We start from the raw sequence: 19,137 nt of genomic DNA on the forward strand, positions 1-19,137 counted from the left end.
AAGAAGAGGAAGAAGAAGAGGAAGAAGAAGGAAGAAGAGGAAGAGGAAGAAGAGGAAGAAGAGGAAGAAAGACGAAGACCTCAATAGATTTTCAGAAAAGTTCAATACATTAGATCCCTTGTTGTTGTTTAGTCGTTTCATTTGTGTCTGACTCTTCATAACCCCTGTGAGAATCAGGGTGCCACCCCCTGCTGAGAAAGACATTGTGAGAACCAGGGCAACACCCCCCCCCAAAAGAAAGCATGTGACTAGCAACCAGAAACTACCTGGCATACAGAAGTTATGTCTATTCATAGACAGCCTGTAAGTCATGTCAATCAATGGACCAGCCAATTAGGCTGGATCTGTATTGGGGAACCTCCCCTCTTCTAGTCCACAAAAAACTTCCATTGAAAAGCAAGGAGTATCAGCCCTTTTCGTTGGGAAACCGGCTGGTGGCAGCAAGGGCAGGCAGAGTAGACAGATCTCCTAACTCCCTGTGTTCTCTTTACTAACCCCTAATATTCTTTAATAAATGCCTAATGCCCCAAGGATTGGTGCTATGACTTATCTAATTTAAGGCGACCACACATTAGATTTTCGACATCGCAGTTAGATTTTTAACCATCACACCCCATTTGGGGTTTTCTTGACAAAGATACTAAAATGGTTGGCCATTTCCTTCCCCAGCTCATTTTACACATGAGGAAACTGAGGCAGACAGAGTTGAGTGATTTGCCCACAGTCACACAGCTAATAAGCTTCTGGGGTCAGATTTCAATTTAGATATTCCAAACTCCAGACCCAGCACTCTGTGCACTGTACCACCTAGTAGCCCTGCATTAGATCTCTAGTGACTGCTAAATATTAACAGAAAAATACATGCATTTCAGAGCTGTACATTATTCCTTTGAAAAAAATTGATCATATGGTAGGACATAAAAACATCATCAATAAGTCAAAAAAAATTCAACATATCTTTTTATCAGAATTCAGTAAAATTATAATCTAGAACTATACCCAAATAATCACTAACCTGTCCATACCCTCTGAGCTAAAAATGCCACTACTAGGTATATTGACCAAAGCAATGCAAAGCAGAGAAAGGACTCTTAATTGTTTATAAGTGTGTATGTATGTGTATTTGCACTTTTTGTGGCAAAAACAAAACTGGAAATAAAGTGAGTGTCTGTCAATTTGAGGAATTGTATTTTGGCATGAAACAGAATATTATTTATATGAAAAAGTGACAAAAGAGTCAGATCCAGAGAAACTTGGTCAAACTTTTATGAACTGGGACAGAATGAAGTGAGGACAACCAAGAGAACAATCTGTACAATGATTATTATAATATAATGGAAAACAACTCTGAAAAACATAAGAACTCTAATCAATGCAATGACCAATTACAATTCCAAAGGATAGACAATGAAGCAAGCTTCCTATATCTTAGCTGAGAAGTGCTAGACTAGAGCTTCAGAATGAGATCAATTTTCAGATATGGCCAATATGTGAACTAATTTTGCTCGATTGTGCCTATTTGCCACAAAAGAAGACTTTTGGTGAGGAGAGAAGAATAGCAGATAGTATGAATAATGACCAAAAAGAAAAGAAGGAAAAAAAAAGAAAAGAGTGTCATTCAAACTTTTTTAAAGTATCCAGAACACAAAGAGGCTCAGATAAGTATGGAAACAAGTAGAGAAGTATTGATTCTATCATGTTAAATTCAATATATACTTTAAAAAACTACATGTAATAGAAAGCCACAATTTAATATATAATGTTGTATTCATTAATATTTGAAAAATTCATAATAAAATTTTTAAAAGAAATTAAATATTGAATCAAAGGCCAAAGTAAGCTTTACAAGTGACACATGGAAAATTATTTTCTTTTCACCATTAAGTCACCATCAAATTTCAGGTGACTTGTCAGAACCATTCAAAATGCCACAGGAAGTTCCTCTATCATTAACCCAATGGCACACGTGCCAGCACCCATCATTCCATCTTGCATTCTTTGTTAATGGGGCATTATAAAGAGATAACCCATAGCATTTTAAGAATTTGTGCTGGGTTGAAAGTTCTAGTACAATAAAATAGCCTAATAATTGAAGGTCCTACATGAGGATAGGTAGCTGGCACAGTGGATAGTGTGCTGGACCTAGAGTCAGGAAGCCCTGAGTTAAAATCTGATCTCAGAGAATTCATTTTACCTCTGTGTGACTCAATTTCCTCAACTGTAAAATGAGGACAATAATAGTACCTGCTTCCCAGGATTACTATGAGAAGCAAATAATATAATATTGATAAAGTATTTAGGATAGCACCTGGTACTTGGCTCTTATTTCCTTTCTTCCTTTTATGTTAGGGAATCTGAAGCATTAGGAGCAGAAAAAAGTTATCCCGTTCTTATTCTCTGTAACCTAGGGGCATTTGCTTAACTGTTATCTGCTTTTGTAGAAGTTGGCAAGCTTCACCAGAATAAATCAGTATCATCCAGATTATAAAATATTTCAGGGATTAATTGTGTTAAAAAATGAGTTATCTGAAAAATCTACAAAATTCTCCTGCAGTATCATAATTCATTGATGATTTCAGCAACTATACCTAGCTTTAAACACCAAAGGTACCCTTCCAAAAGTACACACAGTCCTCGATATTTACTCATTAAAAACATTTACTCTTCTTTATGAACCTCAAGCACACAGCAGATTAATTCACTAAGAGCCATTCATATGAAAAACACAACCTTAATGATCATATGTATACATATATATATAGAGAGAGATACATATATAGATACACATACACGCATTTGCAGTTTTGCTCTATGCCTTTGACTAACCCTCAGTAGACAAAGAATCTGAATACCTGACCCTTCTGAGTATTGATATCACATTACATTAATGAATATTATATCAATACATCAATAATTTCCTGTTCTTGCTGTTTTCAAGTTGGGGATAGAATATTTTGTCGCGTGAAGTTTTATTTAGTTTTCAATCTTTAGCAGTTACCATTGCTACAATGTTTAAAATATTTTAATTGACCATTCATAAGATTTAAAGATAAAAGAGAACTCAGAAATCATATACATGAATCACACTCAGCCCATTCTATAGATGAAAGTATTAAAGTCCAGAGGCTTATTGACTATCCCAAGGTCACATGAGTGATCACATGGAACAGAGCCAAGATTCAGACCTATGTCTAGTGTCCACTTTATTACTTTTCTCATGTGTTGATGTTGTTGTTGTCATTGTTGTTGAGTTGTTTCAGTCATGTCCAACTCTTCATGACCCCATTTGGTGTTTTCTTGGCAAAGATACTGGAGTGGTTTGCCATTTCCTTCTCCATCTCATTTTATAGATGAGGAATTGAGGCAAACAGGTTTAAGTGACTTGCCCATAGTTACAGGTCTTTCTAACTTCAAGGTCAGCTATCAATTCACCATACCAATGCCCTAAAGTTGGGGCAGTTAGGCGGCACAGTGGATAAAGCACTGGCTTTGGATTCAAGAGGACCTGAGTTCAAATCCAGCCTCAGACACTTGACACTTAGTAGCTGTGTGATCCTGGGCAAGTCACTTAAACATCATTGCCTCGGAATAAAAACAAAACAAAACAAAAAACACCCAATGCCTTAAAGTTTAAAAGGAATCCAAGTACCACTACTAATCATAATAGTTAACTCCTTTTGTACTCTTCCATTTGAAAATTAACTCATCTAGTCAAACTGACAATGCTTATAGGAAAATTAATTCCCAATGACTTTTTCATTAGAGGACTAATATGCTTAGTGTACTTTCAAAAAAATCTTCAGTTTAGGGTTAGTACAGAAGTATATTTACAGTCCAAATTTGAGAATGACATCTTTCTTTAATCCCCAAGAGCTTCTGTGACAACTTTTAGCTTTCTCCTTCTTAGAGAAATAAACTATTGATTGAAATTTTGACCTTGGAAATAAATTCTATTTTCAAATTGCAGGTCACATCCCATGCACAGTGTAGTCAATGTCACTGTAATTATGTTTCAAGAAGAAATTTACATGAAACATGAGTCACTGTTTAAATTCAGCAAGTTGGCAAATTGATAAAGGACAAGTTTCTAAGGAGCAGGCCTTCTGAAAATTATGCTTAGCAACTGCCAAAATCTTCATCAACCAGACTGACTTTGCAGCTCTATTAGCTATTATACTTTTGATTTACCAGGATATAAGACCTGTCCTTTACTCATTTGGTAGGGAATAGGATAAAGACCTCAATCCAGATGAACACAATGTGATCTGAGAGAATCTGGTATAATATCCCAAATAAAAAACACTTGTAAATTTGGTATGGATGTACTTACACAGCCAAGTTATATCATATACTATTCTCTTCTGGTTCACTTTCTACCTGCTTGATTGTTCCTTCTCAGTCTCCTTTGCTGGGCATTCCCTGTGGTTCTATCCTGAGCCTTTTTTTTCTTTTTTCTCTAGGCACTCTTCTTTGGTAACCTCATTAGCTCTATGGGTTTAGCTATCCTCTCTATGAAGATAACTCCCATAGCTACTTAACTCCCACTCTCTCTCCTGAACTTCAGCCTTAGATCATCAATTACTTATTGGACATTTCAAAGTATATATCCCAGTGACATCTTAAACTCAATTTGTCTAAAACTGATTTCATTATCTGTCTCCCTCATCCTTTCCTCTTTCAAGCTTTTTCTTCTGTCGAACACGCTGCAATGTCTCAGATTCATAATATAGTCATTTTCCTTTCCTTGAACCCCAGATATACACAATCCTTTCTACCTTCACAAGATCTCTTACATCAGACCGTTTCTCTCCATTCACACATTCTCTGCCAAGTTAGTCCAGAACCTTAATTATTGCAACAACTTCCTAATTGGTCTCCTTATTTCAAGTCTCTCATTAATCCAGTTCATTCTATGCCCTGCTGCCTTTTTTTCTTTTCTTTTTTTTTTGTTTGTTTTTTCAGGGCAATGAGGGTTAAGTGACTTGCCCAGGAGCACACAGCTAGTAAGTGTCAAGTGTCTGAGGCCAAATTTGAACTCAGGTCCTCCTGAATCCAGGGCCGGTGTTTTATCCACTTCTCTATCTAGCTGCCCCTGCCTTTTTTCTTAACTGCAGATAAAATCAAGGGATTTACTCAACCAACTTCAGTAGTTTTCTATTGCCTTTAGGACACAATAGGTACCAGAGGCAACTGGTGGCCAGTGGATAAAGCACTGGGCCTAAAGTCAAGAAGAACTGAGTTCAAATCCAGCCTCATTTGCTTACCACCTACATGACCCTGGGCAAGGCATTTAACCTCTGTTTGCCTCAGTTTCTTCAACTGTAAAATGGAGATAAAAATAACACCTACCTCATGGAGTTGTTCCGAGGATCAAATAAGATATTATTTATAAGTTCCTGGAACATAGTAGGTGCTATATAAATGTTTATTTCCTTCCCCTCCCTGTAGCTTCTAAAGTCCAATGTAACCGCAAACCTATCTTTTCAGTCTCACTGAATATTTCTGTTTTTCATTATAATCCCTCTTTTGTTTTAACATGCTGCTCAGGTATCATCTTCTGTGTGAAGCCTTTCCTGATTACAAACACACACACACACACACACACACACACACACACACCATCTATTGCCAGTATCTTCTCTCTCAAACTACTTTATATTTGCATTTAACTATTTTATATTTGTTTGTATGTATTATGTATTGATTTTTTTCATGCTCCCAATATTTTCATATGTATTTGTCTCCTCCATCAGAATATAAGTTCATTGAGAATAGAGGTTGCTTTTTTCTTTTGCTTATATTCCTAGTGCCTAGCACTAATGTGTGTATGTATATATACATATATATACATATATATACAAATATGCATGCCCATATACATACATGTACACACATGTACATATACATAAAACTCATGTCTATGTGTGTACATGTGTGTACACACCGGTACTATATATACATACATACATACAACTTTCTTAGTCTACAGAGGAAGAAACCAAGGCTTGGGAAGGGCAGGTGACTTGCTCGAGATAATATAGGCGATAAGCCTCAGAAGCACAATTTGAATACAAGTTCTCTAATTTCCTTGTGCAATGCTCCATCATGTCATTGTTCAAAAATCTTTCTACTTGAGGAAAATCTATTTCGAGAAAATAGAGCAGTCTTAGACATGTATATGTACACAAAGACTCATTCATCCTTTTGTATAAAAATACTAATCTTTTTTTCTCCTTTCCTTTTTCTGTCTGGTTGTTTTTGAGGTATCTCATAAAAAGGCTTACCATCTTTTTCTACCTTTAACAGTTCCTTACCCAAAAGCTCATCACTGTCTGCTTGTTGTTTTATGTCATCCATACATCTTGTTAATGGCTCTCATACTGCCACCCATCTCATCACTTTCAGTGGTAGGCAATCTTCCTGCATCCTATACATACCCATACTACTCATCAGATACTGCCTTTTGATTGTCGACACAGACTCCATTTTGCAATTTCTCTTTTATGGCCCAATTATTCATCACTCACTTCTATCATCTTATTACAAGATGATAACGAATCCAACATTTATTCTTTCATCAACATTGTGATCTTTCTTCCTCCTTGTATGATCCCAATTCTATACCAAGTCATTTGCTATTCACCAGGAGAAAAATCAAACAGGCTGAACAAACGACATTAATGTAAATAATGCTAATGATGTCACTTTCACCATTAATGACATCTTTTTTAGTGGCAGACCATATCATTTTTGAGCTAGAAATGTAAAGTTACCTCTCCCTTGTGCTTAGTAAAATAAATAATAATAATAATAGATACCATTTGTACAGGAGGTCCCTAAAGTCTTAATGCAGTTTTAATCTATTTTAAAACTATTCTTAATCTGTTCTTAGAGAACTTTGAAAACCTTAAATCTTTATTCATGATGTCCCTTAAGTTTTAGTATTTTGAAGACTAGATTAAAACATGAAAACTTTGAGAATATCCTGAATAAAGATTTGACGTTTTCAAAGTGCTTTACAAATATTTCATTTTAATCCTCACAATGACTCTGTAAGATAGATGCTATTAATATCAGTTTTTCAGGGGAGGAAATTGAGGCTGAGAGGTTAAGAGAATTGGCCAGTGCCACACAGCTAGAAAATGTCTTAGGCTAAATATGAACTCAGGTCTTTTTTACTCTAAGTTCAATATTCTATCCACTGTACCACCTAACTTACATCATTAATCCATTAGGAGGTATTTATGAGGTTTTCAAATTCTTGTTAAATTTGGAACCACTGAATGTCAGAACTTGAGGAAATCTTAAAAGATAAGATAGTATGACAATTAAAAGGGACCTTTGAGACCATCTGGTTTAACCCCTTCATTTTACAAAAAAAAAAAAAGAACTGACACCAAGAAATTAAGTGATTTATCTAAGGTCACATTGATAGTAAATAGCAGAGTGTGACTAGAATTTAAGTTTCTTGCTCTCTTGGAATACAAGTCCAATGCTTTTTTCTTGATACCTCCCTAATTTAATGGACAACTTATACTTGGCAGCCAAAGGCTTTTCCTCAGCAGAACTCTGGTGGTGAATTGGGTACTTTAGGAAGCCATATCAACTCTTAAAAGAGACTAGAACATTGTAGTGGCAGCACACCAACTGAATAACTGATGCTGTGTATAGTAAAACATTACAAGCTAGCAAAGTCTTGGGGCATTAATAGTTAGAACACAATCATTCATGCAGAAATGCAGCACAGAAGAAGTAAATTAAGATAGATGCAAGTAAGAAAATTAGCATATTAACATTAAACATTGGAATCTATAAAACCATTCAAATTAAGACAGATCTCAAAATTAAAAAGGCACTGAAATGAAAAGGAAATTTATTCCCAACAAAAATTCCAAGGTCCAACATCACAAAAAAAAAAACAAAAAAAGTTTTTCAGTGAAATGTGAGTATACAGTTGATTTTCTTTTTTCTTTCCCTTGGTGAGGCAATTGGGGTTAAGTGACTTGCCCAGGGTCACATAGCCTAGTAATCATTAAGTGTCTGAGGTCAGATTTGAACTCAGGTCCTCCTGAATCCAGGGCCGGTGTTCTATCCAATGCACCACCTAGCTGCCCCTATACAGTTGATTTTCAAGATATACTTAAAGTGGAACCCAACCCCTAATTTTTAAATTTTTTCATCAGGAACAAAAAATGAAATGATAACACAAGGGCCAATGTGAAGGAGGAGGCTAAAAGTAAGCTAGAAAAGCATTCAAGGTCTTTAAAAGGAAATTTTTACCTTATATACCATCTAACACTTGGCTTAAGGGGATTGATGTAGAAGTTTTTGTTGTGATTATTAAAAATGTAATATTTGCTTAGCTCGGAGCCCCAACACTAGCAGCCAGAACTACTATCGAGAGAAGTCCAGGACTAAAATGGAAGGTGTCAACCTATGACCCAAATGGTATGTTTATACACTTCAGCATCATAAAGGGGAATAGTCACTGTCAGGCCCCTCTTCTCACTGAACCTTAAAAGTCATCTACTACCATTTATACAAGATAACATCAAAAGCTACTATGCCATAATTCATAAGAATCAACATGCAATCCTCCTCCCAATGCATTATCATTCAATCAATCAACAAATATTTGTTAAGCATATATTATGCGTCAGGAATAGTTCTGAGTGTTGGGAATACAAAGATAAAAATCAAATGGTTTCTGTCCTCAAGTTGCTAGAAGAAAAAGCACTCAGACTAAGGAAACAGGTGTATCCCTAGATCGGGCACTTCTTGTGGGACCTTGGGCAAGTACTTCATCTCTCTGGTCCTCAACTTTCTCATGTCTAAATTGACATAATCTTTAAAGAACCTTCTAATTCTATTAATCTATAAATTCCTAATATATTTTACCAGCACAACAAGGAATAACTGAAAGTCTAGTGCTCCAGTAATGTAGTAATACAAACAGTCACTAGGGGGTAGTTTAGAGCCAGGAAAAGACTACGAAAAAGTAATGAGGCAAGAGGTCAGGCTTTCAAATATAGAATGATGCAGGGACCAAAAAGGAGTTTCATTTAGGTCAAGAAAAAGCAAAGGCACAAGATCCAAAAGGATCGGCTTAACACACTGGGAGATACTGAAGAGGGAGGCATCTGGGAATAAATACTACTACAGAGATCTGTATGTATAATCAATATGGCTCACTTCATTGCAACTGTGAGGAGGGAAGCATCTGGGAGTAGTCCTTATGCAGGAGGAAATTTGAAAAGCCAACTGAGTCGATTTAATTCAACATCAGAACAAATATTATTAAGTTTCTACTGACCACAAGGCATTCTACTTGATATCAGAGATACAAAAATTAAAAACAATATAATCTCTGCCCTCAAGAAACTTGCAATCAGTTAGGGGAGAAGAGGCAATGAGACATACTGAAAATGTCTTATACAAGGCAGACTATAGCAACAACAACAACAGAATATTATGATAATAACAACAAGAATAATAAAAGCTCACACTTGTGTAATGCTTTGTAATTTATAAAGAATTTTCCCCTAAATTATTATCCCAATTTTTAAAATGCTGAAACTGAGGCTTAGAAAGGTTTCTAGTCTTGCCTGAGGTTATGTATCAAATGAATATCAGAGCCTGTATTTAGATCAATCATACGAATAAAAGACAGGTCTTCTTTCCTCTGTACACTTCATCATCTCCCCCTCCTAGTTTCTTTGGCTTCCTTCAGATGTCAGCAAAAAATCCCACCTTCTTCACTGTTTTTATGATCCCCCTTAATTCTAGTGCCTTCCCTTTGAGACTATCTACAATTTATCCTGAATGTATTTTGTTTGTTCATAGCTACTTGCCTTGTTGTCTTCCCTTTTAGAAAGTGAGCTCCTTAAGAGCAAAAACTATTTTGCCTTTCTTTTTACTCCAGCACTTAGCACAGAAAATGATCGCATGCATGTAAGAATGAATGAATGAATGAATGAATTCATTTATTAGGCAATTCACTTATTAATTCTCAGTGCAAAGCATTGTGCTAAGTGATGGGGATACAAATAGAAAAATAAGGTAGTGTCTGATCTCAAGGAGCTTACTTTCTGATGGGGGAGACAGGACATGGAAGGCTTTAGCTGTAAGTAAGATAGACCCCATACCCTCTTTCTTAGTGTTATTTCTTCTGATAAAATTGCATCAATTTCTGATGTTGAATTATTTGACATTTCTAAGGACTTTGGTGATAAGAATTGGCGGGGGGGGGGGGGCTTCTGTAACTATAGCTATAGCACCTACAAGAGCAAGTTGCCAAGCTCCCTCTCTACAGGGGTAGTAGGGGAGTTATGGTTGTGGGCAATGTGATGGATGCATCACTATTCCCAAAGCTCTTGAATTAAGAATCCTAAATTCAGAGTCCAAGGGGAAATAGGGCAAGGTATTGGTGGTAGTTTGACCCATCCTGGCTCAGACCGTCTCCCATCTCTCCTCAAAGTGACTTGATTCTTCAGCTAGGTTGACTTGCCTACAGTGTCTGTCACATAATAAGTGCTTTATAAATTCTTGTCAACTTGACTTGTTGACACACCACTGTGAAAGTAATTACAAGTACAAAGTAAATTTTAAGCAGTTTGGGGGTAGAAGGAAAGATGTCAATCCAAGATCTAATAAGAAGAGCCAGAACTTGAGTCAAAGCCCCAAGCCAAGGTCTGCCAACTAATGTGTGTAAGTTAGATCTTAAGAACCAAGTAGGATGGATCCACTTGTCAAATTACTTCAATGAAATGGGTCCGACTACTGCCTATTAAAGCAACAGATAATACCATAAACAGGAATTAAAATGCCCTTCAATTATGGAGTTTTGTGGGGTTTAACATTCACCACCCTTCTTCAGAAGACATAATGATGGGTCAGAATTATAGGTAGAAGAGGATAAGGAGACTAAGGAACCAAAATTTGGGTGGCCCCAAATTTGAAATATTGATTTTAAAATAGCATATATACTTTTAATGTATTACATTTTAACAGTCTTTTTACTTCTTCCTCATTGAAAAAAGTAGTTAGCAAAAATACTTAAACTAGGAGCCTACCTTATCAGCTACTCCCTCCCCTTTTTGACCCTTACCAAGAGGTCAACATATCAGGTGAGCTCCTCCCCAGAAGACAACATTCCCAATAATGACTTCATGGGGCCCAGGCACTCCTCCATGAGCTTTATCTTAACAGTTTCTCATTGGTAGGTGATGTTATCCCAGAGTGTTACCCTCTCCTGCCGAAGTTGGTTTTGAAGATCTGTTAAGTTATATTTACCCCCAAGCACAAATATTGCTAGTTATGGCTCTGGAAGGGTATTAGGACTTAGGAAGCACTTTTGAAACACTTGACTTAATAGATTGGTGTCATGAAGAGAAACAGGGTTTGTTGAAAAGGAAAAAAGCATTAGTACTTAGTTCTCCTCTTGTCTATGGTGCATAGATTTGTTTGTTCTAACTTTGGCAAAAATGTCCAGTGAAATCTACTACAAGAGAGATCTCTATAATCAATGAGATTAAGCTCAATGGAACAAGGCATTTATTGAATGCCAAGTGTTCAGCAATGGTCTATTGATACTAAATACTATAGGATTTCCAATAATAGAGTTATCAATGTAGACTAGAATGGTCAAGTCCAAAGAAAGAAAACTGGAGACGTTGTGGTGTACTAGAAAGATCTCTGTATTTGCATTCAGAAATTCAACTCCTGTTTCTACTCCTTATTTATCTATCTAAACTTGGATAAGTCACCTTACCTCCTTGGGCCTCACTTGGTCTATATGTAAAGTAAGGGGGTGGGAGGGCTGTTTACTAGGCAATCTCTAAGTCCCATTCATCCCTAAATCTTAGGTCTTGAAGTAGATCTAGAATGAAAGGTAGAATTGAATGAATAGATAGAAATAGACAAGAAGTTAGAAGTTATTCCAGTTGTAGAAAACATCCTGGATGGTTTCCTCCATGCCCATGACATGCTTGAAAGAACATTAAACTATGAGTCAAAAGAACTTCATTGGAATCCTTCTGGCTACTTATAATATATGACCTCAGGCAAGTTCCTAAATCTCTCTAATCTTCACTTTCCTGATCTGAGAAATGGAAATAATGATTCTTATCCTATCTACCTTATAGGGTAGTTGTGAGTATTGAGTGGAAAATGTACATGAAACACTTGAAAAGAATCATAAATATAATCTATTACTGATAGCTCAATGCACGTGTGAAATACAGCAGAACTTCCCTGCCCAATCTGAAATTGAGCAGAGGTCAAAGCAGATCCTTCTGATGGTGCCACTGAAACCTCTCATGGTTGAAAAAACAATTCTGCTTGGCTTTCACTTACAGGTAAATATGAGGTGGCAAGATCTGCTTTGACCTCTGCTCAATTTCAGATGGGACAGGGACATATTGAAGCAGAAAACTGCCCACTTCACAAATGGTTTCATGAAATGCTGTTGAACCATAGCACTTCCTCAGTGAAGCTTCCTCTCATCCTTTGGATAGAAAATAATATCTGGTATTCATATAGCACTTTGAGGATGCAAAGTCTTTTACATAAATCATCTCATCCAGCCCTGTCAATAACTCTGTGTTGTTGTTAAATCATTTCAGTCATACTGTGACACTTTATGACTCCATTTGGTGTTTTCTTAGCAAAGATACTGAAGTGAGTTGCAATTTCCTTCCCCAGTTTTATTTTACAGATGAGGTACTGTGACTTGCCCAGGGTCACACAGCTAATAAATGTCTGAGGCCAGATTTACATTCAGGTCTTCCTGACTCCAGGCCTGGTGCTCTATCCACTGTGCTACCTAACTGTACCTACTTTGCAGTAGAAGCTCAGAAGGGTTAAGTGATTGATAGAGGTCACACAGTAATTGGCAGAGATGATTTGTGAACTCAGGTCTCTCCAGATTCTTATCAGGAATCATCACACCCCAAACATTGTATAAATTTTTCCTGCACTTTTCTAATGTATTTGGCATGCACTTTGTATTATAACTGTATATGTATTTAATTTCTCTAATAAACTACAATCTACAGAAGCTGTGCTTTAAGTTTCACATTCCCATAATGCCTAGCTAATTGTTCTGCCTACAGTAGACATTTAATACGTTTATTGAATTGAATTTCTGCTTGAATATATCTTTGCCTTCAAAAGACACTATAGTAAAATAGACATTGGCCCTGGAATCAGAAGACCTGGGTTCAAATCCCTTTTTTAATTTTTACTATCTGTGTGACCTTAGACAAGTCCTTTAACCTTCCTGAGCCCCAGTTCCCTTATTTGTGAAAGGAAAAAGTTGGATTAAATGAATTCTAAGATCTTTTCCAACTCTAGATTTGTGCTCCTACAATTAGGCACATTTTACTCCTCCCGACCTTAGTTCTTCATCCAAATTCAATTCTATCTAAAGCCAAGCCCTACAGACCCCAGGAATTTTTATCATGAAATAGCTCATTTCTTTAGATTTCAAATCACACAGATTTACAAAGTAGTTTTGAAGCAGCTTTCAAAATCAACACCATATAAAAAGGAACAATTTAAATTTCAAAGTGATCAGAAAGAAAGCTCTTTAGAAAGAAAAACAGAATTAATGTTACCAGGTACCTACAATGAGTTAATTACTGCATCTGGGCCCTGAATTTAGCTTTGAGCTTTTTAGCAATTATAGCAACAACAACAAAAAAAAAAAGAAAGAAAAAAACATGTTGGGTTCTTATTATCTTACAAAAGAAACATCCAAAAACATCATCTTTGGATTTAGATACAAAAAAGTCCATAGAGGTCACCTAGTCCGATAGCCTCATTTTATGGAGGAGGAAATTGAGGTCCAGAGAATTCAAGTCTCAGTGTCACACAGTATCACAATCTGAACTGAGGTCTTCTTACTGCATATTCAGTACCCTACACTCATTTAAATGAAATACTCTTCAAAACTCACACTTTCACTTGTATATTGGGTCTATATATCATTTGATCTGTACCAGGCACATGTTAAGCTCTTGATAAATATTATCTCACTTGAGAAGTAAGTACTATTGTTTTCCCCATTTTATAAATGAGGAAACTGAGGCAAACAGAAGTTATATGACTTGCCTAAGGTCACATAGCTAGTAAGTTTCTGAGGCCAGACTTCAGGCATGGTACTCTTTGCACTGTGCACCTACTATCCTAAAGGTTCTAGAAATGGCCCTGAGGGGTTGTGGTTTCTAATACTATTGATCACCACCACCCATCTATTTTGCTCCCCCAAATATGGAGCAACCAGTTGATATCAATTAGCTTTTATTTAGAAGGAGATATTTAAAAGTTATAAGAAGAGTAGTTCCAAAATAATCACCCCCAAACCAGGGGTGTATGCTCTCCTTATATACATAAAGTCCCTGGGGAAAGTGGGCTAGTATTTAAGGTAGTTGGTACAAAGGTAGAGACATATATACATAGAAAGCATGTGGGGTTAAGGAGTACTTTGTGACTCTCCTTTCTCTCCCTTTGTAGAGGCCCCACCAAATTCTCTTTGGACAGAGTCATGGATGATGAACAGGTCATTCCCTTTCTCAACTGGATTGGCTCCTTGCCCATGGACATATGGTAACCACATGGAGGAGAGAAGGCAGCCATTATCCCTCTCCCAACCAGCTGATTCATGGAAGTTCTTGCCTCAATTTCTGCCAGGAAGGAAAAGTTCAAAAGGGATTGGAAGAGGGTTAAGAGGAGAGGTATAGGTATAGAGATAAAGATAGATTGAGATAGAAAATAGAAATAGAGATAGAGATACATATATTTGCATGCGAAAATAAATATATGTGTATATGTAAATATAAGAGTATGTGTGTATATATACATGTACACATACATGCATACATACATACACTCTTACATGCGAATTCAGTTCTGCCCCTATATCTCCTAAATGACCGTTCCTCTGAAACCAATTAGAAAGCTTTTTCATCACCACAAAGTAAGGACTTGAGCCATTCATGGCAAGAAATAGCCTCAATGACTGTAACCAGGAAAGGAATTTTACATATAATCTGCATAACCCATCAAGAAGTGTACATCTATGCATGCTCTAAAAAGTGGGTCTCATCGTCCAGTCCTCTCTTGTACATTTTCAGTGTGTACAAAGTGCTTTCCTCAAATTAACTCTGGATGTATGTATGTATAGGGTATTATAACCTATCATAAATATGCCCACAACTAATAAATCTTGCCCAGGACTGGGTGATTGAGCTCAGTTGTGAAGAATCAACTATGCATTTCTGAGATTGAATCTCAATGACAAGCCATCATTACCTAAATTGTCTCTTGGATATACTCTACATGCCAGCTCTGAAGAAAGACTTCTTGACTGTGGTCCACAAAAGTCTCCCAGGAAAATAGACATGCTGTAGGAGCTCCTGGCTATTGTCCTGGAATAATAGCCTCCAAGGCCATGACACCTCCATGGACGGCAGAAGAAGAAAATCCCTGACTGCCAAAACCAGTCAGTTTCAGGCTACTCAGAGCTCTTCCCACTCTCTCATATCCCAAGCCAAAAATTGACAAAAATCAATGCTAGTCTTATAAGGGCATACCAGGACTGAAGACTTGCATGCATGCTCTAGATCACAGAAGTACCCATGCTTGTCTTCTGCACAATGAAGAGAACTCCTTCTCCTTATTGCTAACATTCACCTTGGATGATAGGATCATAGGTGGAAGGGATCTTTATATCATTCAGTCCAATTCTCTCATTTTATGGTTGCAGAAACTGAGTCCCAAGGTGGTTATGTGGCTTGTCTAAAGTTATAAGCAGCATAGATAGCATTTGAGTCTAGGTCCTCTGACCAAATCTTGCTTGCTCTCCATTTTACTATGGTACATGGCCTTAGCTGAATTCTCCTCATTACTAACACATCCTGGATGTAGCTGAGTCCCTCTTAACCTCCACCCCACTCTTGTTGCTATGGGACAGAGACAAATATTTTTTTTTCTGGTGCTGAATTCAAGAAGGAATTTACCATGTAGGTCTTTATATAAGGGACATCGGATAACAATGTTGTCAACAATTCTTCTACCAAAAATAAATATTCATGTCAACCTTGATACTCTAAAATCCATCAATGAAGGCATTTCTGTAAGGGAATATGCAAGAGTAGGGGAATGGGAGCACACTTTATGCACTCTATACCACCTCTGCCCCAAAATGTCACCTGCTACTCAGGTACCATAACACTTTCAATTCCATGCAGGCAAGTTCTTTTAAGTCATAAGCTTGCCAACCATGATTCACCTCTTATGAAGGGAGTAAAGTGTTGTCAAAAGTTTTTTTTGTTTGTTTGGTTGGTTGGTTTTTTTGTTTTTTAGTGAGGCAATTGGGGTTAAGTGACTTGCCCAGGGTCACACAGCTAGTGTTAAGTGTCTGAGGCCGGATTTGAACTCAGGTACTCCTGACTCCAGGGCCAGTGCTCTATCCACTGCGCCACCTAGCTTCCCCCTGTCAAAAGTTAATAATATTTTCCCTTTCTTTAGTGCCTTAGGGTTTACAAAGCACTTTTCTCATATCAATCCTGTGAGGTATATGTAGGACAATCTCCTTTTACAGATAAGGAAGCTGAGTCTCATCAAGTCTCACAGCTACTATATGTTAGAACCCAAATTTGAACACAGATTGTATAACTGTAAGCCCAGTGTTCTTCCCCCTATACCACACTGTGGCTCACATATGAGACCTGAACAGAGTACAGGATCAAAGGGCTGGAAAGAAGATGGGGGGGGGTCATAGGACACTGAAGATAAACTTGGGCTACTACAAAATTCTGTCTAGGGATGACTCTAGTGTAGGCTACATGGTTTGCCCAGGCCTGGCTAGAAAAACCTACACAGCCTGGCTCTTATAAGCCACTGTTTTGGTTCATCTGTCTCATCTTTCTTGATTTTATAATTTAACACAGCCATTCTAAAAAGTCTTGTTAAATGCAAATACTTCCTGAGCAGGGCAGAGTAGTCATTATTCTTCATTGTCATGGCATCTCATAAAGTGGCATAAGAGGTGAATTTGGAGTCAGAAGGACAGGGTTTAAGATTGAATGACCACTTATTGCTGTATAACCTTGAGGAATTTATTTTCCTCAGTTACCTCAACTGTAAAAAAAATGTAAATGTAAACTTAGTCTCAGTTTCCTCAATTGTAAAATATAAATCACAACACTTTCACTACCTACCTGGCAGAGTTATATTGTGAATAAAATGAGAACTATGTATAACCTTTGTATCAAATGGTGTAAAAATGTCAGCATTTGTTAGTATGCCTCCCACAGGGCATCAGTAAATTCTTGCTGACTGGCTAACCTCCTGTACTGAATTCAACTCCTCATCTCTCAGAAGAATGATCTTCTCTAACTGAGAGATTTGTCCTTGTTGCATATGGGCATTTAGGTTACTCATGGTGTGATAACTGATTTGCAACATGCTAAAGGAATCTAGCACATGTTCTGTTTTGTTAAAATGGTTTCTCCATGTGGAGTTTGCTAGGGAGCTCTTCTGAGAGAATTGTGATGACATGAGGGAAGTGTTTGGAGAGACATGGGCACATGTGGAAATTCTATAACTGGTTCTAGTTCATTTATCACATGGTTGGGAAGAGAATTTTTTTCCACTGGCTCTGTAGCCGGTACTGTATGTACCTTCAAAGGGTCTGAGTCATCTCTGGATGCCTCTTTGCCTCCATGCTTTTCAGGGAGTTTTGCAACCAAACCTACAACTTTGTGAGTTCAAAAGATCAAGAGAGCACCTCATCATCCTATCACTTAAGAGTCTAAATTTCATAATCAGTGCAACATCAATGCCCTGGGTAACAAGAAGCAACTTTTGGGGACCTTTGGGAATGCAACCCAGTGATATCTGCAAGTCTAGCTCAAATATACTGAATATAAATTTGGTGGGATCATTGCTATCTAGGAACTGCATTGTTTCTATTCTACTCCTGCAGAGATGAAGGTGGGGGTAAAGGAGGGGATGCCCATGATGTGTTAGAGAGAGATAAATATTTCTAACTTTGTTTTTGCTTTATCTTTGAAGTAAATAATGCTATGTAAAAGCTAATTGATATTAAATGGTTAAATGGATCAGGGGCTCTGTCAGCCTCCTAACAATGGGAAGGAGTACAACTGGTGGGGGCATGAGCTAATGGCAGTAGAACACAGAGATGTCACAACCTCCTCAGGATACCCTACACCTCTGAAGGGGTGACATAGCAACTTGATCCTGCTACAAAACACACACACATACACACTAAACATATTTGTGTTGTTCTTGCCTATATTCTAACTCATCAATAAACAATATTATGGAAATCATTCCAACCATTTTCTCTTTAGTCTTGGCTTTAGAAATTGTCTTCAACTAGATTTTTGTAAGATATCAGTTCATGGGCAGCTAGGTGGCGCAGTGGATAGAGCACCGGCCCTGGAGTCAGGAGTACCTGAGTTCAAATCCAGCCTCAGACACTTAACACTTACTAGCTGTGTGGCCCTGGGCAAGTCACTTAACCCCAATTGCCTCACTAAAATTTAAAAAAAAAAAGATATCAGTTCATAAGATCTCTACATCTGGGGTAACATTCCATTTCTATATGTGCATATTAGGAGTCCTTAAAGATTCATAGATTGAGTTAGAGTTGGGAAAGACTTGTACCTAGCAAGGTATCTTGAATATGTTGATGAACCTGTGATCTCCAGGTGTTGTGGGAAAAGAACTGAATTTGGGATAAGAAGATCTGGGTTGAAATCCTAATTCTGTCATTTACTACCTGTATGAGATTGGGCAAGTCAATAAACCTCTCTGAGCCTTAGTGTCCTCATTTTATAAAATTTGAGTAATGGATTAGATTATCTTCAAGATCCCTTCCAGCTATGATTCTATGAACCCATGATTATGTTGTGGCTTTCACTTCAGTGATATATATTGCAACCATTTCTTAGCTGCCCAATCAGTGTGACTCATATCCATATTCATCTCACACAATAGGTTGGCCACAGGAAGTTCACCCAACTTGGTGAGGACCTTCCTTGACTACTCTTATGATTGTGAGGTGACCAGTGAAATATGAGCTGACCAACAGTTATAATTCATTCTTGC

The sequence above is a fragment of the Dromiciops gliroides genome, chromosome 2 (genome assembly GCF_019393635.1).
Source record: "Dromiciops gliroides isolate mDroGli1 chromosome 2, mDroGli1.pri, whole genome shotgun sequence".
Classification (NCBI taxonomy): domain Eukaryota; kingdom Metazoa; phylum Chordata; class Mammalia; order Microbiotheria; family Microbiotheriidae; genus Dromiciops; species Dromiciops gliroides.